Source organism: Clupea harengus, chromosome 4, assembly GCF_900700415.2.
Source record: "Clupea harengus chromosome 4, Ch_v2.0.2, whole genome shotgun sequence".
Taxonomy (NCBI): domain Eukaryota; kingdom Metazoa; phylum Chordata; class Actinopteri; order Clupeiformes; family Clupeidae; genus Clupea; species Clupea harengus.
Genome location: NC_045155.1, coordinates 11249503 through 11274730, shown reverse-complemented (window position 1 = coordinate 11274730; position 25228 = coordinate 11249503). Strand labels below are relative to the sequence as shown.

The 25228-nt window shown below is 43.3% G+C and overlaps 1 protein-coding gene across 5 annotated transcripts in view; it reads right to left on the bottom strand.

Annotated features, from left to right (window-relative positions):
• Nucleotides 1-23453, bottom strand: part of prickle2a (prickle homolog 2a) — a 76220-nt gene extending 52767 nt beyond the window's left edge. For 2 of the 5 annotated variants that reach the window (XM_031566224.1, XM_031566226.1), the window contains exon 1: nt 9936-10016. The gene's annotated coding sequence lies outside the window, so the exon portion shown is untranslated. Of the gene's footprint in view, nt 1-9655; nt 9895-9935; nt 10017-23247 lie in introns of those variants that run through there. The other 3 variants (XM_031566228.2, XM_031566223.2, XM_031566225.2) reach the window with 3 other exon arrangements.
• Between the last annotated feature and the right edge of the window lie 1775 nt (nt 23454-25228).

Here is a 25228-nt window from a genome sequence, read left to right as displayed (position 1 = left end):
GAGAGAGAGAGTGTGTTTTATGTTAGAGAGGAACACACTATTTGGTTCATTTAAAACCACAAATAGCTCAGAGGGAGATGGAGGACTCCTTAAAGTAATGATAGACCAGTGGGAAGTAGAGAAAGAGAGAGCGCGCGGCTTTCTCCACAGACAATCAGAGAGAGAAAAAAGAGAGAAAGAGAGAAAGGGGGGTGGGAGGAGAAGCAAGATAGGGAGAGAGGGAGACAGAGGAAAGAATCAGGGGTGGAGATTACTGAAATAGAAAACACATTTGCAGAGGTGATTATCAGTGTCTCTTTGGTGCGTCTTTAAAGAAATGACATTTGGGTAAATGGTTCAACAAGACCTTCAGAATGTGCACCTGCTGAACACACACATCCACACACACAGACAGACACACACACAGACAGACACACACACACACACACACACACACACACAGAGACACACACTGTGAGTTTCCTGGCACTCCACAGACATTGTTCAATACAGAAACATATTCTTTCTTGGCTGATCATACAAGGAAAGGCACTTCAAACATTGTGATTTTGGTGACACCAATGAAATAGTTGGTGAAATATTATTGGACACACAGGTTTTGTTGTTATGTTATGTTATGTTCATATACTAAACCTTTGCTATGGGATAAATTGTCCGTGAGAAAACCAAAGAGTAGCCATTATGACAACTGTCAAATTCTATAGAAATCTGTAAGTGTGATTGACATGGTTCTGCAATATTTACACCCTACCAGTCTGTACAAATTCAGCTTTTCTGACTCTCAAAGCTCAATGTTTGTACCAACAGTGTGCCAGATAAGGCATCATCTGTCTCTGGGGACATCCCTAAGGTACTGCTGGTATGTCTGTTTGGATGTGTGCTTGTCTGATGCATGTCTGTCTGTTTGGATGTGTGCTTGTCTGATGTGTGTCTGTCTGTTTGGATGTGTGCTTGTCTAATGTGTGTCTGTCTGTTTGGATGTGTGCTTGTCTGATGTGTGTCTGTCTGTTTGGATGTGTGCTTGTCTAATGCATGTCTGTCTGTTTGGATGTGTGCTTGTCTGATGCATGTCTGTCTGTTTGGATGTGTGCTTGTCTGATGTGTGTCTGTCTGTTAGCTGACAAGTGTAGGTGTGCTGAGTGTTTGATTACAGCCCTTTAAGTACGAGCACACATCATTTAACATCTTATCCTCTGGATTTTTAAGTATCCACTTTTTTCCCCTTGTAAGTCCTTTCTGTCTTTTGCCTGAACACTTAGGTGCCAATAGACAGAAATGATTTGTCATATAATTAAAGAAAAATAGAAATTCAAAGCTAATCTTCCGAAGGACTGACTGATGATTCCACCTTTTAAATGAGCATATTTCAGAACAGCCTATTTTTGAAACTCCTGCCAGTACCTTAGATTGGGCACATCTTTGGTATCTGTTTGGCTTCGTTGAAGAGGAGAGCACACTCTCTCAAAAAATCCTGTCCTACATGAGAAAGGTGTGTTCATTATGAGAAAGAAAAGCATCTACAATTATTTCCACAAGTATTCATCCTGACCTTCCTGTTCCTGTTCCAACTGTCCTGAACCTCGCACACACCGACACATCTCTGTCTTCAGGGCACCCTCACCTCCATCTCTTGACACCTACTCATACCGCCCCCAGCTACACGCACCCTCATCTCCTCATCTCTCTCCCTCCATCTCCATCCCCATCCACCTCTCTCTACTTACACCGACCGCTCCCTCAACTCATCCTAAACCAAACATGTTACACTTATCCCTCTCCTCCTAAAACCTTTCCATTCATCTGTCCATCCTTCCTCTCTTACCTCACTTCTACCTCTCTATTGCTCTCTCTACCTCCAGATCTCCATCCATTCTGCCCCGTCTCTCTCCCTTAGTTCCCTCACCAGTGCAATCGCACTATCCAATCCACGCACCATCTACTACTCCTCACCCCCCATGCTACCTCCATCACCTGTAAAACTGTAGAGCTGTAAAACTCTCCCCTGGCCATTGTCCTGTCCACAGAAGAAGCTGTGCGCAGAATGCAGCTGAACACAGCAGGCATGCGGAAACGGGGGCCGAGCCTGAAATAGCTCGCCACCCGATTTAACACACCCCTTTTACAGCACGCTCTTTGTCTCGTTTTGCCACCATCTGCTCGCCGGCGGATCGCTTCCAGCGCGAGCGAGCGACGGCTCTGGGTGGCGCGTGCGGGCACTTATTTGTTTTTTAACCCCCTCCCCCCACCAATGGCCATGCTTGCACCCCCTGAGAGTGACAAAAGAGTGATTCTAACGGGAGTGTAGAGGAATGCGGGGAGAAGACGGGACGCGAGACCGGTGACTTCATGTTGTTTGCGTGCTGGCAGTCACAACAGCTGACTGTTTCCCCAGGGACAAACATCCCATGACCGGCCCACCCAGCTCCAGGTTATTACGTCAACGCTGAGGAGATTGGAAAAGTCTGCCTAATGTGATTGTGACCCGCATGTGAGTTCCAATAGGCCACTGAAGTGAGTGTGAGGCGACGCTGGCTTTATGTGAGGTTGAGGGAAAGCCAGACTGAGAAGCAGTACACCCTATATTCCATTTTATCTTTCCTTTTGCACTGGCTTCAGTTTAAATCTGTCTTCTGAGTTGATGCCCACTTTTTTTTCTCTCTCTCTCTCTCTTTCTGAGAAATTGCTTTGATGGATTTGAGTTTCTCTCCATCATGCTCTTGCTCTCTCCTTTCTTCCTTCTTCCAGTATTATTTTGGATCACAAAGGTCAGAGTGTCCCTCTCTCTCTGTGTGTTCTTGCTTATGTATGTATGTGTGTGTGTGTGTGTATGTGTGTGTGTGTGTGTGTGTGTCTGTGTGCGTGTGTGTGTGTGTGTGTGTGTGTGTGTGCTTGAGTGTATGTGAGTATGTGAGTATATCTATTTTTGTGTGTAAGTGCTTGGGCGTATTTGTATGTGTGTATGTGCTTGAGTGTATTTGTGTGTTCGAGTGTGTGTATGTGTGTGTGTGTGTGACAAAGAGAGCTTCAGGTGAACCAGAAAATGAACCCATGACAACCTCCCTCCTTTTATTGACTTGCTACAGCATCTGTACGTGTAAGTAACAGGGATGACTTGCTACAGCATCTGTACGTGTGAGCAACAGGGATGACTTGCTACAGCATCTGTACGTGTGAGCAACAGGGATGACTTGCTACAGCATCTGTACGTGTGAGCAAAAGGGGTTCCCTTCCATGCCCCTAATTCAGCTGTGCAGTGGGAAAAGACAAAACGAAATCTGTCTGATGCGTACCAATCACACTTCTCTCCTCCGTTCTCTTCTGCTCTACGTCGTTCTGTTTTGCTCTCTTCCTCTCTGTTGTGGTTACACCTCACGTCTCTCCCCCTCTCTCTCCTCACTCAGGGAGACCGCGAGCACACACCAGCTCACACACCAGTTCACACAGGGGACAGAGTCCTCACAAAGAGGACAGTAGGGGTACAGATCAACAGCACAGGAACGAGAGGACAGTAGGGGTACAGATCAACAGCACAGGAATGAGAGGACAGTAGGGGTACAGATCAACAGCGCAGGAACGAGAGCAATGGCTGTGGTTTCCCTTCAGTTTCAGTTTCTCTCTCTTTTTCTCCTCCTCTCCCATTGTCTCTCCTTCAGTAGATATCTTTCACTCCATGCAATACTAAACAAACATCACACTCTTTCTTGTTTTTGCTGACACACACTCAGACAAGGTCATGAAAAACACACACACACACACACAGAGCGTTCCCACTAGGAGTCTACGGGTGGGAACAAAATGGAAGGATTGATAGAGGAATGTTTGACTTGTTTCATTTTAAAGAAGGGGTTTGTAGTATGATATCCTGTTTGGCTCAAAGTGACTATGCGGGTGTGTGCAATTTGTGTGTGTGTGAGTGTGAGTGTGTGTGTGTGTTTGTGTGTGTCTCAATGTGAAAGCGTGTAGGTCGATGAATTGGCTGTGACTTCTCCCTGGCTTTAAAGCACTATGAGCGGTCTGACAAAGACAATACAGCAATTCACTTGGAATGTGGGGAACAGGCAGTGGGTCTAAATATGAACACAATCACTAAGCTTTCAGCACGCACAGGAGTGCCACCACAAATACAGTCATTTGGATGCACCGAGCCAAAGGCTAGCTGAGATGGTGCTTGATAACCAGTGGAATGGGACCCAGGACAATAAAAAACAACAACACTGTGTTAAAATGTGATGGAATCATTTTGAGTCGAAAGCAGGCAGTATTGCCTGACCTGAGCACAGTTTAAAAGGAAAGCATCAGTCCACTCTGGTACTCCATGCTGCCTAATCCAGGTTTTGAGCTTACTCTGAGTCATTGACGTTTTTCATCCATGAAAACAGCTAATGTATCAGTTTTGATAATAGATAGTGTCTGATTGTGCACAATATGACAATGTGAATTGGTCTCTTGTTAGCATGTCTAGATGAATGTGTGCGTGTGCGTGTGCATGTGTGTGTGGTCTAAGCAGTTCTTACCATTTCCTTCTCACCAAATGTCTGCCAAAATAAAATGTAAATATAACTTAAAAGCTTCCACCCTTTTAAAAGGCTACACCCTGATGTTTCTCGTAGGCTCAACAGAGGAATCTCACACACGGAGACAATTTTGGTAGCATAACCACGTCAGGGCGGCCCCAAATTAGACAAACAAACTGCGAAACCATATGCTAATATGCTTACAGCTCCTTGATAGAGACCACAACTGACACTTTCCCCAACTCTTTACAGTAAAAAAGACATATCAAATAAAAGCACTTGAAAGTGTCATTTGGTTTACTGACGTTCATCACTCCTAGCAGTTCTGTTTACGAGCTACAACCGCAGGGCACACTGAGTTGGATCAAGGGCTCAGAAGAGTTTTTTTTTTGGTCTGGCATGCTGTATGTGATCCATGGAACAAATGGATCAAAAGTGTCCTGATTGAGCAATCCAATGCCATTGAGGGCCACAGTCTTAGGCTACTTCATCAATACTGAAATTTGTGACTGGGCCCAAGGACGTCACGCATGAAAAATAGCAGGTTGATTGTGCAATCATGACGAGACAGCACGGTCTTCAATCAAGCTAACCACAGGGCATATTGGACTCCATTAGGTCCATTGTGTGTCAGGTGCACAATTGTGTGTGTGTGTGTGTGTTTGTGTGTGCGTGTCTGTAGAAACGTGAGTACCCATTCATAGGTTAACTCACACAGCTCACAAGACCACCTTTTTAAGAGTACAGCTGCACAGTCGCGTTTATAAATGCTTGAGCATGCATCTGCTCTTCAAGGAGGGCTTTCTGCCATACTAAGAAGCTAACTGCTACCCACATTCTACAGCAGGAAGACAAATGAACATAGTGAACTTCAGGAGATGTCAACGGGGGTTTGGCGTAGGCCAAGAGAACGCCTGAGAGTGCTCTTCAATACAGATGTAAGCCCAGGACTTCACACAATTTGCTGACACACTCACTCACTTACTGACTGACTCACTCAGAGAAACCTCTATCTGCAGAACTGGATCATTGCTCTTTTTCTCAAGCAATGCTTTTCTTCAAGCTTTTTTCTTTTCCCCTGTCAGAAGCCTTATCTTACCCCAGGGGACTTATGAAGCCGACTGAGAATGATTCAGCAGAAATCTGAATCATTTAAGAGGCACACAGTTTAAAGACATATCAGTGGTAGTACATCATCACATGTTTTTATGTAATGCACAGAAGAGAAGCCAACGAATTTGGCTAGTCGAAGATTCTCACTAACTAGATTAACAGCTGTCCAGAATGTGAAAGTGAAGGCTAAATGTATAGCAACACTGTAGTCACTGAAGGAGCTCACAAGAGTATTCTATCCAGGACTTGATCTTCATGCAGATGATTGGAACTGAATTAAATGCTGACACAAGCTCCTACTACTGTTACTTCTGCCAGCTGTCTCTTTCCGTGAGCTGATTTGGGGGGGTGGGGTGGGGGTGGAGTGTAGGTCCTTTAATGTGATAATTCACATGCGTTTCTGCATGAAAAACAGATCCTATGGCAGTTTCCACAATGAAACTCCATTGTGGGAGAATCCTGGATGGTGGAGTGGGTATTTCTTTGTGTTCATTTCTGCCCAGCAGTTTAGAGTGAATGACAAGGTTAAACACTGCTTCAAAACAAACGGAGGGCCAATTCCTGCAGTAGGAATATGTTAACTGTCTTATGTTAACATTTGATCAATTTTCCTCAGAATCAAATTGTGCTTCTTCATACCCCACTAAATAAGACATTAGTATGTCAGCACAGGTTTTTGAGACCACACTAATATTGGACCTGTCTTGCATTGTACTGAAGGTGCAGATGAAAGATATAATTGATTATTCTAGCCAGAGTAAACAACATTAGCTAGAATTCTGCCATTGAAGAATCCAGGAAGTCGGCTAAAGCCTCTCACAAAGGAAACACACTCTATAAAGCACACAGGAATGCCAAGACCATCCCAAATAATACGTCTAGAAGCCAAAGGGGTAGAGGCAGGTCTGCCGTTGTTATGAAAGCTTTCGGAAAAATTCTGTTTAATTCCACCATGAGTGGGCACCTCCCCTCTCTCCACTGGAGAAAAAAGGAAGGGAGAAAATAGTAACACACACACTGAATAGTTTTCAGAGCTCTCCATCCGAAGCTGATTACATTTTCAGAGATGAGATTTGGAGTGAATTTTTGGAGGGGGAGAGAAACAGAGAGACAGAGAGGGGAGAGGAGAGGAGGGGAGAGGAGGGGAGGGGGGGTGGGCTAGCTGTCATCGATACACTCCTGGATTAGCAATCATCCAAGGCAATCTCTCCCCTGCCAGACAGACACGAGCACTCAACGCACGCTGAACACATGCATATTTATCATGCCTCTCCTTGGCATTCACTTCAAGGCACACAATACCATTTCACACAACTGAATCAAATGTTTTTTCAATTTTTACACATGGTACTGGGGGACCTCCGAAAGCGACTGAGAAAGAGAAACAGTCGAGCGAGAGAGGGAGACAGACAGAAGTTGAAGCACGAGAGAAAGACCATGGCCCAAGGGGTCCCGTGCGCGCAGGGTGGTCTGTGAACAAAGGCAAGCCCAAGCGGGTCGGTTTCGTAAATGTCCTGGGGAACTGGTGTGCACATATCTGGGGGTCTGCTCTGCATGGGGAGCCACGGAGTGCTTTGATTACATTAGTAATACTGCACTCAGCTTTCCCATGCTAGGCTCTGCCTGGTTCTGTTCCCCCATGAGAAAAGTCAGTTTCACATTGAGGTACAATGTAGCATTTTATGTATAATAACCTATATGTCATAAGGGAGTTCCTATGAATCTTTTCCAGATATAGCTGCTATAGGGGCAGTAATGCCAACGCTCTACCGGCAGAAAAGGTTTCCTGGTTCATGTAGAGGTCGCATGCTATCCACACACACACACACACACACACACACACACACACACACACACACACACACACGCACACATCCGCACATACACAGTAAACATGCAAATGAAACATGAAATGCAGGTACAAAATAGACATGCAGGCCACATACATATACACACACAAACACACACACACACAAACACACACACACACACACACACACACACATATATATTTACATATACAATATATATATGTAAACTCACACCAACACACACATATACACATCCTCTCACACGTCTGCTGTGTGTAACCAAGTTTGTGTGAAAACTCATCCCTCAGCACCTGACTTTACAAAAATCCACATGGCCTGTATATCTGAGGGCACAGACCACAGCGGGATTCAATTATTTAACCGAACTAGTGTGAGCCACATCCACAATATTACAAGATTAACTACTGAGCAAAAAAACATTTTTTTGCCAGGACCCATTTTCCACTTCCATAAGATCAATACTGCACATAAGAGCAGCAAGGAGCGGGACACATTTATCAAATAAACGATGACTGTGCACGGGCTCTCTGGGAGGGATGGGGAGTTTTGTTTGGTGATTGTTAGACGGACCAACTGTTACAATCAGCAAATCCTGCCGAAGCCCCCATTATCCAGCCTCCAGTCTCCCTTCTGTCCTCTACACTGTCACTGTGCCACTACATGGAGCAACTAAAGCTGCCACACACACACACACACACACACACACACACACACACACACACACACACACACACACACACACACACACACACACACACACACACACACACACACACACACACCACACACACACACACACACACACACACACACACACACACACACACACACACAAACACACATAACACACACAAACACACACAACACAACACAGAAAGAGAGGGACACACAGATACACAAAGATGGGACCATACCCATAACAAGAATCCTAAGCTTAACAAAGGCTGTTGTTCAAATGAACCCCAATCTGTTTACACTGGCTCTTTGGGATACGTCCACTGGGAAATGTGGTACTTTAAGCCACATCGTGCAGTTCTGCAACCCCCAGTCTCTCTCCAACTCTCACTGTGGTCCAGTCTGAGACAATGAGACAGCATGTACATGCATGTACTGGGTAAGTATTTTTGAATAGCCTTCTCAGTGTACTTGTATGAAGAGAAACAAACTCATGTTCTGGGAAAAGTATCTACTGCAGAACATTGGCACATCTGTATTCAGCACATCTGCACAATATGTGTGGCCTGCAGGGGAGCGTGGCTGTTTGTCTGTGTGTGTGTGTGTGTGTGTGTGTGTGTGTGTGTGTGTGTGTGTGTGTGTGTGTGTGTGTGTGTGTGTGTGTGTGTGTGAGTCGGATAAGCCCTCTATGGCAGCCACACTGGACAAGCTCTGATCGTGATCGTGATCATCACACGACCTCGTCTGCAGACCTGAAGGGTCTCTGGCATGTTGAGTTATTTTCTCTTTCGTCTTTATTCCTTTCTTTTGGGACGCACACACACACACACACAGAGAGAGAAGGTCGAGTCGACAAGACCCAGATACAAAGCCATCAAAAGGAGCAGAGGGGGAGAGGGCTTCTTTTGTGTCACACACACACACAAACACAAACACACACACACACACACACACACACACACACACACACACACACACACACACACATGCACACACACAGAGTAATATATGCTGGATATAGATTTGTGAAGAAAGCCAGAGAAAGGAGAAAGTGTGCCAAGTGCAGGTAGGTGTGATTTGCTTTGTGTAGGTGTGTGTTAGTGAGAGTGTGTGTGTGTGTGCTTGTGTCCTGACAACCACTGAGTTCTTCCTTTATAACAGGCTCACAGGCAAAAGATTTAAGATTCTTAAATTGTGCTGTCAGTGCCACCATCTTTCTTGCTCTTCCACTTTCTTAGTTTCACTCTTTCTCTCTCTGTCCTCTCTCTCTCTCTCTGTCACACACACTAACAAGTAATTCTGATGCCAAGTCTCCATCAAGATTCTGGAAGGCAGTAAAACTCTGCTGGAGGTTCTCAGAATGATCTAACTGTCAAATAAACCCATGCACACCATACATTCTCTCTTATCATCTACTGCTGGCGTCTGACTCTGGGTGAGAGCCTGTGAGCACCGCACCCCAACCGCACCACAGTACATCCAAGCTCCCGTCTCCCCTACTGTCACACTGGCCCCACTCACTATGCAGTCCCAGGGCAGCGATCGTTCATCACTTCCAAAGCCAGCCACGGCTCACAATCAAATCATTCACCTCCCGCAGACAATCCAATCAGAGGGCGCCCTGGGAGAACCTCGGAGCACCGGCTGTGCCAATCAGCGAACGGCATCATGGAAAATGGCACAAACACGTACAGTCCATCAGCCGTCGTAAACACTCATGCAAATACACACACACACACACACACACTGTGAGGAAGACACACCTATGTAGACACACATAGTGATGGAACCACCTACTTACAAAGTCAGTCCACTCCTTACAGACGTTGTCAAAAACTCTCTTCACACACACACACACACACACACACACACACACTCACACACACACACACACACACACTCACTCAGACAAGCCCTGTGTTCTCATTAGGGAAGTGTGTGCTCACTGTAATTGGGAATTATGTAAACGATCCATTATCTCCAAGCATCTGCTCCATTAATCTCAGCTGTGAGCTCATGACTCATCAGAGCCATTCTTCCATGTTTAGCCACACCATGCTAAGCACTGGAGCACTCATACACAAACATAACAACAACATGCTAAGCACTGTAGCCCTCACACACAAAGATAAAAACATCAGGTTTAGCACTGTAGTCATCATATACAAACATAAAATAACATGCTTAGCACTGTAATATACAATATATAAAAAATGCTATGCACTGTCGCATACCCCTTACACACAAACATAAAAACAACAAGCTATGCACTGTAACCTACCCCTTACACACAAACATAAAAACAACACGCTAAGCACTCTAGCCTACCCCTTATGTTTCATAAAAGCAACATGCTACTCATGCTCTCATACACAAACATAGGAAACAACACGCCACACATTCTAGCCCTCAAACCCAAATATTGGACACAAAACAAGCACTCTGCACTGCAGCTCAATTTGCAAACAGCAACATGCAAAACGACATGCTAAATGCTGTAGTTCACTTCTCACACAAGCAACAACATAGACGGTGCAACCAGTGCTGTGCATCAGGGCCCACAGGCTGTCAGGGGCCCGTGTAGGAAGGCAGTACTTTGCTGCTTTACTATTGTAGGGGGGCCCTCTCACATATTGACCATTTCACGCAGTCTTCTAAGTTACCATTCAACAACATCAATGAAGTTACTTGTAACTGTGATAGCTATATATACCACCATCCCATCTTGTATAGTCATGGCCTATCTTAATGTATTTTTATTTGTCCTTATTGAAATGCTCAAAAACTGCATGTTTTATTTAAAATAAATGTTATTTCTATCACTTATTTAATTTAGCTGCTTTCTTCTCAAAAGTTACAAAGGGAGAAGGCTTGCTGGGAAATATTAATTTGTTTGTGCGATGACCTTGCTCCTTTCCATTTGTGGTAACTTGCGTCGATGTCTGACGTAATTTTTTTCTCAAAGGTTCAACCTTTTAGCAAGAGGCCGATGTTATTCAGCAAATGGACGACAAGGTTAGCAGCATAAATAAGGTTCAGCGAGCCCAAACAAAAAAAAACGGCCGACAGGAAGAATATTTGCAATATTTGCACCAGGGCCAAACAAAACAAACAAACAAAAAAACAAAAAACAAACAAAAGAAAAAAATAGAACTCTAACTGAACAGTTTCACTGTACATAAACAAATCCACACAGCATAACTAGCGTAGCCACTACATTATTACCACGGTTGGGCCTCCAGTGCAAACACTAACATGGAAAAACACCACACTTGGCACATCTTTACAGGGAGATTAACATGAAAAAGTCATTTAAACACATTGGTAATTTATGTAGCACAGAGGACATGCAGGACGGAACACTCCCGAGTGCACCAACACCACCAGTCAGAAGCAAGGTTCTGGGTGGAGGGAGAACATCAAAAACACAATCAGGCAATTAAAACCCTGGCACTTGGTGCAATCTGAATGTTTGCCCGTGGCTTGCATTTGATGACTGAATAGGGGCTGATCAAAGGTTAGATTGGAAGCGGGGAGTGGGCAGCTTTGTAAAAATAAATGAGCAGACACTCATCGCACCATGTACAATTAAGGACGGGCTGCTCACTCTTTCATGTAGGATGCACTATAACAGGTCTGGGCTCAAATCAAACAGTGCATCATTGACGTCCGTTTGAAGCGCAATCGGTAAAATCGAAGACAAATTTAGTATCATGGTCTTTTTTTTTAAGTGAACTGCATTACACACATATCCCCAGTTTGACTGACACCTCCATGCTAAGCACTGTAGTACTCATACACAAACATAGCAAAACAAACAAACAAACAAACAAAGCATAAAGCAAACAACATGGTACATGGTACACATATTCCCATCTACTGCTGTAGCTGGGCTAGGGGATTGAGGAAAATGATCTATCAGGCAAAAGCAGATCTGCTCGAAAGCCAGAACCAGGCAGCCAATTCCTCTGTCCTCTCCTCCAGCAGTCTGAGCTGCGTCACAAATCCTCCCCGGTCTCCCATCCCCAACACTAGTTTGCCTGTATCATTTACACTTACACTTTGTTAGATATATTTAACACCCACCATCGAGTGTTAAATATAAAGATTGTTAAATGTATACATTTGATAGATCAGTATATCCACTTCTTGGAAAATTCACAAAAGCTGATGACAAAACTTTGATATACAACTGAATCTAAAGGAACACGTAATGTACGACTTAGAAATAACTAAAATCGACACGGCTAAGAAAATGGATTAAAAATCCCCCCTCCCATCACTAAAACACCTGCCTTTTGGGCTGAAGTGGAGCCTGGGACCTTGAAATGAGACTGCTCTTCACAATAGCAGAAAAACTCCACCACTGAACCAGAGCAAGGACATGAATCACTCCAAACAGGAGATGCTGCATTATTGATGAAAGCACTTCTTCACAATTACTGCTTACTTACTTAGAGCCGACCTTTGAATTGTAAAGATGTACTACAACACATGAGTCACAATCACACTGGCTGATTTGTGTGTGTTGGAGAGGGTCTGAAATCTTTGTTTTGCGTGTTACAAATCAAAATGGTGGATGATTTAGCAGCGTGCCAAGCCATAACAATGTTCCAGGCTGACTAAGCTTTGCTAGGTAGAATCTATGAATCAGAATATAATTTGTTATAGTTATTTTTATTTAATTTTTTTGACAACACAAGCAATCAAAGATGACTCACCACATGTTTTAGGACAAGTTCAGATTTTACACCGAGAGCCACTCAGTCTGTGGATGCAGATATGCAAGCATTGGGTAGGCTACATTGTCACAAAGTGGGCAGACAGACAAGCAAGATAGGTAAGGCAAAAGAGGTCCATTTTGTACATCTCTATTCAAACGTAATTCTAATGACATGCATGAATTATCGCATAGGCTATTGAAAAAGACACCCACATGACGCCATGCCACCACACATACACACACACACAAAAGAGAACCAGGTCTATCTGCACCCACTATCCAAAAAACGATGACCACCCACCCAGCAATCACCTACATACATACACGCCGGTAATGCACACATGAGCACACACACTTGTGCACGTGCACCAACATAATAAGAACAAATTACAGCATGAAGCGGGGCCAGAAAACACACACACATGGCCCGAAGACAAGAGGAGGATTAGACGGTGATCAACCATTTAAGTTATTTTTATTTCTTCATGCTAGATGTCATCTCACTCTCTTGCTCTCTCTCTCTCTCTCTCTCTCTCTGGATATCTCCACATCTCAGTGGAGTAAAAAAAAAAGATTAATTTCCTCCTCCTCCTCCCTCCCTGTCCTTCAATGACTTCATCCCTAACCCAGGAATTACCTAATTCCTTGTGCATAATCTGTGTGTACGTGCACGTCTCTGTATGTGTGTGCCTGTGTATGATGGACCACAGCCCATAGCAGCCAACGCTAATCACAAACTCGGAACAGGACACAAACCTCTGTTGCCGTGGAAACCAATCAGCTCCGACCCTGCCAGCATGGCTCGCATTGAGCATGTGTTTATTTAGAGAGAGGGAGACAGGGAGACAGGGAGAGATAGAGAGAGAGAGGGAGAGAGAGAGAGAGAGAGAGAGAGAGAGAGACTTCATGGGCACTCAGAATTACAGTTTACCCACATCAGCCTGCTCCACATCTCACAGTAGGAACACTAATCTGCGCTCTTTGATACTTCTGGCGACCCCTGGTGGAGACTGGACAAATTTCATCACACTGTTTTCATGACTAATACTCTTCCGCAGCATGTGTAGGTGACTGGCTGCTTATTTTGTAATACTCTAAAGGCAATGTATGCATTACCTAATTTAAGCAACCTGTGACTGTAACAAGAGACAGCATACACAGTCTTAGCTACATTTGCATTTGCTAAGATATACCACCAAAATATCACAATGTGTATCAGTGATGAAAAAAAGAGGGTACTAGAAATACAAGGGATGGGATGGAGGGGGAGAGATGGAAAGAGAGAGAGGAATAGGTGGAAATGGATGCAGCGGGGAGGCATGCGGGGAGCATGCAGAGGTGGAGATTAAGGGATCCCTGACACAGCTTCCCGCTGATGACAGGAAATTGGCCCTCCCCAACTCTGCCCAATTCAGGCGCTTTCCTGGACTATGTGTCACCACATGTAATAGACACCTTTTAAAAGTAACCCATGACTAATACACACACAGGAGATACATCCTGAACAAGCACACACACACACACACACACACACACACACACACACACACACACACTCACACACACACACACACACACACACACACTTCAGACTTACACAAAGACATGATGTCTTTCTATACCTCTACATTGCTCTTCCACTCCCTTTTATTCCCTCTCCCCCTCACATTCACACAATCTATCTCTCTTTTCTTCTCTCAATCTTTCTCACAAAACCATCCTTTTCAATCCAGCAGGCTCACACGCCTGTTCACACACACACACAGAGAAGTCCTAACAGGCCAAATGACACTGTTGCTTTCGCGGGTGACTCACGTCCGGTCCCGATCATCACATAACCTGTTCTCGACTTCGACTTGAGCAACGGCCAGAGGAGCCAGGCAGAGAAACTGTCCTTGGTAACACTGGGGGGACCCGTTCTCCTCCTCGGTAAGAGAGAAGACAGGGGACCCAGAGACAACTCCTGACTGATACTCAATCTTTTATTCTCTCTGTCACTCCATCTTTGCCTTTCTACCAATCTGAGTCAATCAATCAATCAGTCTATCACTACATGTCTTAACTTACACCACTTGTTCTCTCTCTCTCTCTCTGAGTGTGTATGTGTGTTTATGTACTTGATACATGATGTGTGTGTGTGTGTGTGTGTGTGTGTGTGTGTGTGTGTGTGTGTGTTTTTGTGTGTGAGAGAGAGAGAGAGAGAGCGAGAGAGAGCAGGAGAGGTTGAAGTGTAGTGTTCACATAGAGCTCTGGAATACTAATTGACCATTGTCTGTGCTTGCTGTGGCAAAAGATAGAATGTATGCTCTGACAGGAACATTCACAACACGCAGACATTCTCACACACACACACACACACACACACACACACACACACACACACACACACACACACACACACACACACACACACACACACACACACACACACATTCACACCCCATCTGCTCTTCGGATGACCGCTGCATACATCAGAGCTGGGCCCAAACCACAGGTCTATGCGATGTCAGCCAAAGCGCCACTCCTCTGCTCAGTCAGAAAGGAAATGATCCCTCCAGCTGCCCATCTCAAGTAGGGAATATTTTATTACCGCAGGGGAAATCCACTTCACTTTAGCGACCTTGTGAATGTCAAACATTAGTAGGCTGGCATGCACAGAGCCATGTGCTTATAGCGAAGAACTGTCTCCTAGGATTTCTGAGCATTACAAATTGGTAATAGGGAAGTTATAACACGGAAGTTGATGAAAGCCAGGGAGGGGCATGAAAGGGTCATGACCTAAACATGCGTCAACACTGCAGTTACAGAACAGAGCAACGTATCATACATATAATCATTCTATATTCTTTATTTTATATATTTATGTTAGGATATCTTTGCTATGATAATATATAACATTATATATATTTTAATAATATATATATATATATATATATAAGAGAAAGGGAGAAAGAGTAATAAATACTTTGCGTTATTATAAGTAATGTTTTATTTATACAGTGCTGTTCCCACACGCACTGTATCTTTGATTCTAATTACATTGCCTTCAGATAGGGATTGGAGGGATGAAGACTCTTCCTGTGTTTATTTATGGATGTGTTTGTTGTCCACAGTCATTTCTAGGATTGAACAACAAAAGAAAATAAATGCAATTTTATTAATTACTGTTGTGGTTAACAATGGCCACCCCCCCTCTTCCACGAGTTCTCTCTTTACACCTACACTGCAGAAGCAATGACAAGCTCCTTATCATGTGACACCCAGACTTTAGACTGCAGACTGCAGCGTCTCTTGAAAACATCTCTCATCCCGTGGGTAAAAACTAGGGCTGTCAATAGATTAAAAAAAATTAACTAATTAATCTCACATTTTGAAATTCATTAATCTAGATTAATCGCGATTAAAAGTTTGTTTGTCTGTTTTTTTTTTTTTAATATTTAAAAATATCTCAATTTCCATACATTGTCAATCAAATGAGCTGTGACACCCAGGTAATTGTCATTGCTGACTGATGTCCAGTGGTCACCAGTAAGGGTGACGGTGGCAGCTTGCTCGAGGAGCTGAATTTTCCGTGCTCTCTCGCCGTCATAAAAGGAATGTATGCGAGACACAATGGTGCCCCTCGACAGTAAATCGTAAGAGTTGTCTCCTGAAGCAATTCGAATCACCTCAGTCAGCCCAACGTCCTTAACTATGTTAATGGTCCGACAGTCACCGGCAACCCAAACTGCTAAAGCGTTGGTAACCTTTTCACGGACTGGTCTAGTTATTTTACTAGAGAAGTCGTAGAGTGTGGGTTGGCGACCATCTAACCTGGGACTGCTTTCTGTCGGGTGCTTTGCATTAAGGTGATAACCTAAAGACGAGCTGCTTCTGTGATAGCTAAATTCAATTTGCTAAATTCAAAAACTTTAGTTTTGTCGATAGTTCCGTAATTTTGCCTATTAAACAGAAACTTTCCGCCCAACAATCCCTCAGCTCTCTCCATCTTCAACTACCGCAGTGGTTCTCAAACTTTCCAAATAAAGGCATTTTTTTTTTTTTTAATTGCGTTAATTGCGTTAAAATATTTTATCGCGTTAATCGCGGCCGCATTAATCGCATAGATTAACGCGTTAACGCTGACAGCCCTAGTAAAAACCCTTCCTGAAAAATCAAAAATAGGTCTAGATTTGTTTTATTATTTATTTATTTTTCCGTCATCGATCAGATGTTCAAAAGGAAAAGTCGTAAAAAGTGTTTATCCAAGGCGAAGGAGCAGCAACTGAAAGACTCAGAGCTTCTGGCTGAAGCCAAACACGGCAGGAGGTCCTTGGCTACGGTTTTGATATCACAGCTAATAACCTTTCAGCTGGAGGCGGAAAGCTCTTTGAGGATATTTCAGTGAGATGTGCTATAAAGTGCATATCCATAATGCATCACGAGAGCATGCATAAAACATTATAGATATTATGCAATGCCATAACAATATATCCGATATATCACTCTTAGAGGAATTATTAAAGGTAATAAAATGAGAAGTATTTTGGCTTGAATTCTTTGTTTAAAGGGCCATTTATTAGTCATTGTTTCAGTATGAAGGACTGTGAATGAATGGATAGAGCGAGTTTTGCCCACAGTCTAATCATTTCTAATTCAGTAATAATAATGGCTAATCGTTATTGGTGTTCAGATGGAATTGTCAAAACAAGGTTTTCAGCGTTTTCAGTGTTTGTGAAACTGAACACCTCTGAGCATCACAAAGCCTTCTGGCCTCATTAGGAAGCCAATACAGGCTTCTGTTTGAGCCCTAAAGCAAAACGTTAGTGAGATCCTGCAAAGTGACAAACAAATTCAATTTCTCTCTCTCTCTCTCTCTCTGTCTCGCTCTTTCTATCTACTTCACTACAGCTGCCATCCAGAGTTGGTAACTGATCAGATAGCACCAACAAAAAACCCACTCAGGACGACTGAAGCCTCTGCGTCAGTCTCCTTCGTGCTCGCTCTCATCTCTTCAAATTAGGCCACCGGTGTCATAAGCTCCAGCAAGCACCTCAGATCATTCCCTGTCGTGTGATCAGTCCACGCTGATCACAAGACCTCATTTATTTGTTAATTTTTGGCGAATAATGAGAGAAGTGAAGAGAAGAGAAGAGAAGAGAAGAGAGGAAAACAGAGAAAACTCTGCTATTCAAACCCATTGTATTAGGGCTCAGACAAAGCAGGGATGATCAATTATAGATAGAGCTTTAGACAAAGGTGGTTAATTCACATGCATCTCCCATCTGTGATTAGACCAGATCAATTATTCATCAAGCTTAAGTTGTTTGGTATACTGAGGTTACTACTTGAGGAATAGTCTGCCTCTATAGGCTTACTCATCCTATGATAAGGTTTAGAGGTTTGAAAACTGAAGATTTCTGTTTTAGGCTTATATTTCCTGATCCTCTAGGAAGGTGTGTACTTAAAACCAGAAAATGTTCCATTGTCATTATTAGTCACTGGCGCTCCATCAAGTGATCCACAAAAATTGAGTAAACGTGGTAAAAGGAGTAGTGCTGAACTGCCAAGAAACATGCGGCTGGTGGGACCACCTCAGTGTCCACACAAACACATACCAGTTTGGTATGTCTCGGCAACGGCTCTCCTCCGCTGTCTAGTAGTGTGAGAAAGGGGGTTGTTGAAGACAGAGGTGCGAAGATAATGTGTCAAACTGCATATGCTGTTGTTTGTAGCCTGTTATGTCACATGGTTCTGTCGCCTGCAATGTCACATAAAGACCAGAAATTAAAGGTACAGTCTGAGATTCTGGCAAACAAATGACACCCCTCCTGTGCTCCTGAAGCAACTCATTGATCAGCTCAGATCAACACTTTGTGTCTTTCCCCTTTTACAGAGTCAGGGCCTGTGTGTGATTTTTTTTTTAGTTCATACATAGTACAGACAACAAGGATCGTGAGGAACAATTTGCTGAAGTTGACAAAAAGTGTATTTGATTACAGTCGCAGACTGTATCTTTAACCTCTTTATTTTGATTATTTGTCCCAGTGGGAAGTGGAGAACTGGTGCACTGCTACATTTTGGGCTCAGGCCCAAATTTCATGTAGGCACAGAGCAGCTCAAAGACGGGGTCAGAGTAACCCTTCCGAGTAATTTCAGAGGACGTAATGAGTGTCCTGATGGGAAAGAGTACAGATTTGGCTTCCATCTGAGGTCTTTGTCGCAAGTCAAGTTTAGGCTAAGGGCACACTCGAAATTGTTTGCATCTCCAACCCCCCTGGGCAGATCTGGGGCACACACCAACAACGCTGTTGCCAGCAGCACCAAATCATAAGAGCTTATTACTGCAGCTCACATGAAAAAGAGCCATTTTGACCCTCTCCTCAGCATCCCAGTGAGTGGAATATGGAACGTCACAGAGCTCTTGATGGCAGCAGTTTTGTCATTAAGGCAGATGGGAGAAATGGGCTCATTAGCTTAATGGATGACCACGGCTCCATGACGAGTGCCAATCTTACCTTTCCACGTCTCCTCTCTCATTTCCCTTCCTCTCCTCCCTTCTCTACTCTCTTTCTCTCCTCTCCACTAGTTTTTCAGTGCTAAAATCATCCACCAACCACTCTGGCTCACCTGCCCATTTTCAGTGTTTCACAAGAACATCATCAAGTGGCTCCCCACGGTCCCATTATGAAGCAGAAATACAAAAGTTGCCATAGGACACTGACAGCTCTTTCACACATGAAACACATTAATGTATCAGGTAAAAACAACATGAGAAATTTTCATTCCCACTAAAGTCACGGGTGTCTTCGATTACTAACTATCTCTAGCTCAAGGAACCATCTTACCGGGAGTCACGTGAGATCACTGAGCAAGATGGTCGCATAGTTGGAGCTCTCCCATAAGCCCACCAAAGTCACCCAAAATATGCTAGTTAACTGTGAACAGTCAACATAATTTTCTTTATACGCTAATAGTAATTTGGCATGTGTTAGGTTCTGGTGATTTGTGCATGAAAAACAATGCCGGAGCTAGCAAGCTAACGAGCAATGCGGGGGCTAGCAAAGGAGAAAGTGAAAACATGCTAGCATCCATGCAGCAGTCCTTGGAGAAAGCTATGGAGGACAAGGAACCATGTTACCAGTTGGCAGCTGCTAGGATGTGTTAATATGAATGTATCTGCTAAGTTAAACTTGTGTATTTGGGGGCCAGGCAGAAAAGCTGGACAAGCACCCTGAGGGTACCTACCTTTTTCTATTATAATTGTATAAGTTAAATTGTGGAAACACGTCAGCTACATAACTAGCTAGTTTGGCGTGCTCATTACATTCTATCAATATCTAAAAGTTACCATCAAACAACCCTGAGATGAATAATGGGACATCAATTGGGCTAGGGTTTACTCTGATGTAAATGTAGTGAATGAAAGGGGAGATGTTCCCCCTCCTCCTTCTCGAACATGATAAACCAATGATTGCAATAACTGTTTATGTTACTAGGTCACCAGGGGATGGAATAATGGATCAACTTTATTGTTTTGCTCCCAGTCCGACACGCCACCATAACAGAAAAATAGCGATAAATAAGTGGCTTTCAGCGTGAGTGGGAATGAGGTATGAGTGACTCAGGGCAGCCTGGAGTGTCTTGGTGTGTTGTAGGAAGTAGGGAGTTAAAGTCTCTGGCTGTGTTGTAGGAAATAGGGAGTTGGAGTCTCTGGCTGTGTTGTAGGAAGTAGGGAGTTAGAGTCTCTTGGTGTGTTGTAGGAAATAGGGAGTTGGAGTCTCTGGCTGTGTTGTAGGAAGTATGGAGTTGGAGTCTCTTGGTGTGTTGTAGGAAGTAGGGAGTTGAAGTCTCTGGCTGTGTTGTAGGAAATAGGGAGTTGGAGTCTCTGGCTGTGTTGTAGGAAGTAGGGAGTTGGAGTCTCTTGGTGTGTTGTAGGAAGTAGGGAGTTGGAGTCTCTGGCTGTGTTGTAGGAAGTATGGAGTTGGAGTCTCTTGGTGTGTTGTAGGAAGTAGGGAGTTGGAGTCTCTTGGTGTGTTGTAGGAAGTAGGGAGTTGGAGTCTCTGACTGTGTTGTAGGAAGTCGGGAGTGTGTGACGGAACTACCGGAGCGTGTGACACAGAGTGGGTCCGTTACATACACCAGCTCCGCAGCAGTGGGCAACCTCCTCACCCTCTCTCAGCAGGCTCCCGCAGTGCATCCTGGGCAGGAGTGAATGCCAAGTAACATTCCATCTGCGGTGTGTCCTCAACATGTAGTTTTGTTCGATGCTTTGCCTCTCCCCTCCTCCTTCCTTCTCACCTCTCCTGTCGTCTCAACTCCTATTCTGTGTTCATTTCTTTTCATCTTTGTTCCTATCCTTTGTTCAACTCTCTTACAGTTAATGAAGCTGGGAAATCACCCCCCATTACTACCAGCTGCGCAAGCCTGTGGACCTAACATGTGTTGCCCGGCTGCAGAGAAAAACTAATGTGTGAACCTGCTGTGGCAAAGTATTATTGCACAATGTGTGTGTGTGTGTATGCATGTGCATGTCTGTATATGAATGAGTGTGTGTGAGTTTGTGAGAGAAGGAGCGAGAAAGAGAGAGAAACTCTGTGTGTGGTGAGAAAGAGATCAAGACACAGTTAGAGAGAGAAACTGATGAGAATGTGATGCTACAAATTTCTTTTTGAAGTAGCACCACCCACATACACACACAATCTTATTCAACCTAACTCAGTGGAAAAATATAACAGGGATACTATTTAACAGATATATTATTTAGGAGTTTGGTGTGTAACACTACAATATGTGCCTCCCTTACTTGTACTTTTTTTAAACAAAAATCACCAAAAATCACTAACCAAATGACTCATCGTCAACACAGGAAGACCTTAAATGTAGCATTTACCTCATGCCTTAGCGTGACTTCGTGTCCAGAAGTATGAATATAAATATATGTGTATGTGTGTGTGTGTGCGTGTGTCCTACCCACTCAGGATTAGCAGGTGACAGTGTAATCTCACATTACTCATATTGATGCTTTGTAATGAAGACTCATTACCACCTGTGCAATCAGCCAGGCCTTTGGCAGTACTCTCCTGCTCCAGCTCCAGCTCATATCAACTGAGTTCAGCTCAGCACTGCCTGATCCTACCAACTCTCCCCACAGCCACCACACAGGGAAGGGTAGAAGGCAACCCCAGCCTTCCCCACCAAAAGCCATAACAGCTCTCTGACATAAGCGAGCGGAGAGATAAGGCTTATGAGAGCTCTGTGACAAAACACTCACTGTTTCTGACTGTATGTGTGTACTGTATGCATGTATGTATGTATGTATGTATGTATGTATGTATGTGTGTGTGTGTGTGTGTGTCGCTGAGTGTTTCTCATCCCGGTCCTCATTTATTTATTCCCTGAAGGTCCAGCACAGTGGGAGCACTGCACTGCACTGCACTTTCCACTAGCCTCTGCACAGTAAGACAGGTCATTCATATATCTGAACACACTGCTAGCCCACAATTGCTCTAAAAACAGCTCTGAACGCTCAGCTGGTAGATCCTCTCTCCAGTAAACCTAAGCACACTGTTACCTAAGCACAGCTATAGAATGCAAATTCAGCGTTAAACCTACTCATATTGTAATGATGTGCAGGAGGCAGGCTTTTCTTTGGCGTCTTTGCCATTTATTGAAAACAAGCAGCAAATGAGCATTCAAGAACAAGACATAGAATGGCTAGATGGAAAGGGATCTTGTACGCAGACAAAACACACAAGGCAATGGTACACAAGGACAATAATACATGAGGAAAACTGCACCAGGGCATTTACACATAATTCATATACTAAATGACAACAAAGAACACACTGACATAAACATAGGCAGGGATACACAAGCTAAATGGAACACTTAACACAACTTCTACCAAAAATGGCTCTAACTACCAGGACTACACAGCATCATGAGCGAACTATACACAAACAGAACAACTCCCATGCTCATTACAATATTATTCCAGACCAGTACTTTCTTTGATAAACTCTGTGTGAATGGCTGTGTGTTGAGTGATAATATCCATAGGCTATGAAAGAGAGTAAACAAAGTGGGCTGAAAGAAAGAAAGAAACGTCTAGAGTAGGCTAGTGTTGATAAACAGATCCTTTACACAAGCACATGTTGACGTGCGTAAATATACTCATGCATGAAACAATCATCCATCTAGTACTTTCAATCAACCTTTGAGAACAGCAAGTCACCTCTTAGAACTTTTTTTGCAATATTTCGATATTCAATTTTCCGGGAAAATTGGTATTGCCATTAATAGAAATGGCTGTTTCAAACTAAAAATACTCGTGTCAGTTTCAAACTGGAAAATATGAAAATAGCCATTTAGAGCTACTAGCCTACAATAAAATGTGTGGGCTACTTACCGCGTCATTCGATTCGAATTTCGCCTTGAATCGTACTTGTGAACCCATACGTTTGTGTCACCGACAATACTCTCTGAACATACACCCTTGGCTAACCCCTCTGCACACCTCAACCGCACAGCCCATTCCCCCACCCCCAAACCCTGTTTGGCGATTATCATCACCGAGAGCAGTAACTTTGAACTTCGAGCTAGCAAGGAAAGCTGGACAACCAAAACAAGCCTCGGCGTTTCCTATTCCTATTTTAATTATTAGTCCACCTGAGTCTTCATTTACATAAGGATTTAATTCACTTAAGTTATTAGAACTACAGAATGACATGGCCTTTTTAGTAAATGATTTACTAAATGTTAGTATTAACAGCGCTAACTGTTTAATATGGACGCATACGGACCGGACGTAGACACCAGCTGTTCTGGTAAAATCATTTGCATATGGTCTTTGACACAGATGTTGCCATGCTATGAATTACATAAATGCCAGCAAATTATATTAGACAGCTGGAACATGCTCTCATTAACACACGCACACACAATTTATAGTAATATGTGTGAACACATGTTTAGGCTTTTAGAATCAAGATTTAAGCTTTGATAAAGTTAAAGTATGAATTACTGTTGTGATCTAATGTGCACTACTGCAACCATTCTCTTTCTCTCTCTCTCGTGCACGCACTTTCTTCCTCTCTCTCTCTCTCTCTCTCTACACACACATACACACACACACACACACACACACACACACACACACACACACTCTCTATCACAAAGAGTAGAACCAGTGTTTTACATGTGATTCTCCTTCAGATGAAGTCTGCATCCACCCTACTCACTCACACACACACACACACACACACACACACACACACACACACACACCACATGATGGTGTTACGTCAGGTGCTTTGAAGCATTCCGTTCTCAAGCCACCTGGTGTTCTTTTGGTGGTGTGGAGCAAGAGGGACACCAGTTGCTTTGAAACATAAAGGCAAGACCTGTCTCTTTCATGTGTGTGCAGCGACAGGTGCATGGTCTGAGGGCAGTGAACTCCAGTCATGGGTTTTCAGAGTGAACTAAAAAGCAAAACCTTTATGTGGAGTCAGCTGGGAACACAAAGACCAAATAAAATGACTCATTTCTATGTATTACAGTTTTTCTCAATTGCTTGCACATTTTCTCAAAACTCTAAACACAAATCCCAAAACCACACACACAAAATGCAAAACCCTACATATCTCCTACAAAATGCTACTTTGCCTTCAAAACAATATTATGTCTCCTCAAAATGGTATTTTGTGTTCAAATAACACACACAGACCATCATATGAGTAGACATTTTTTAAGCAATCATTGAACACTGATGTGCTTAATGAAAAACACTACTATGAATGGGAAAACACCAGTATGAAGGCCTTATCAGGAGCATTACAGTTTTTCTCGATTGCTTTGGCACATTTTTCCAATCACTGTTTACTTTTTCAAAACAGCTCACACACAGCCCATAACAGAAGATGAAATAACCAAAACACTATTTGATGTTTGCAGAATGACACCCCCTTCTCAAAACTTATCACACACCCATCAAAACCAAACATTTCCATCAAAACCTACAATTTGTGCTCAATTGAAAATGTATGTTTTCTCATTTATTTAACAATGGATAACAAAATTCAAACTACAGCTATCAATATCAACCTCTGAATCCATCACTTCAACTTTTGTGCAACACCCTCACACAGCATTGACTATTTTACCACTGACAACATACTACAATTTGGGTTTTGTACTGAGCACTCTTGACAATATACTGTCAGAAAGTATTTGAAATCTGATCATTTGTATACATAAAATATTGTAGTTCTGTTTTTGTATTGCTAAATACTGTAAAAGATATTCTAAACAAGGACCTGTCAACACCATTGATTTTACATTCGTTCTACTGTGTACAAAATGGCAAAGATTCTGACACAAAAATATTTATT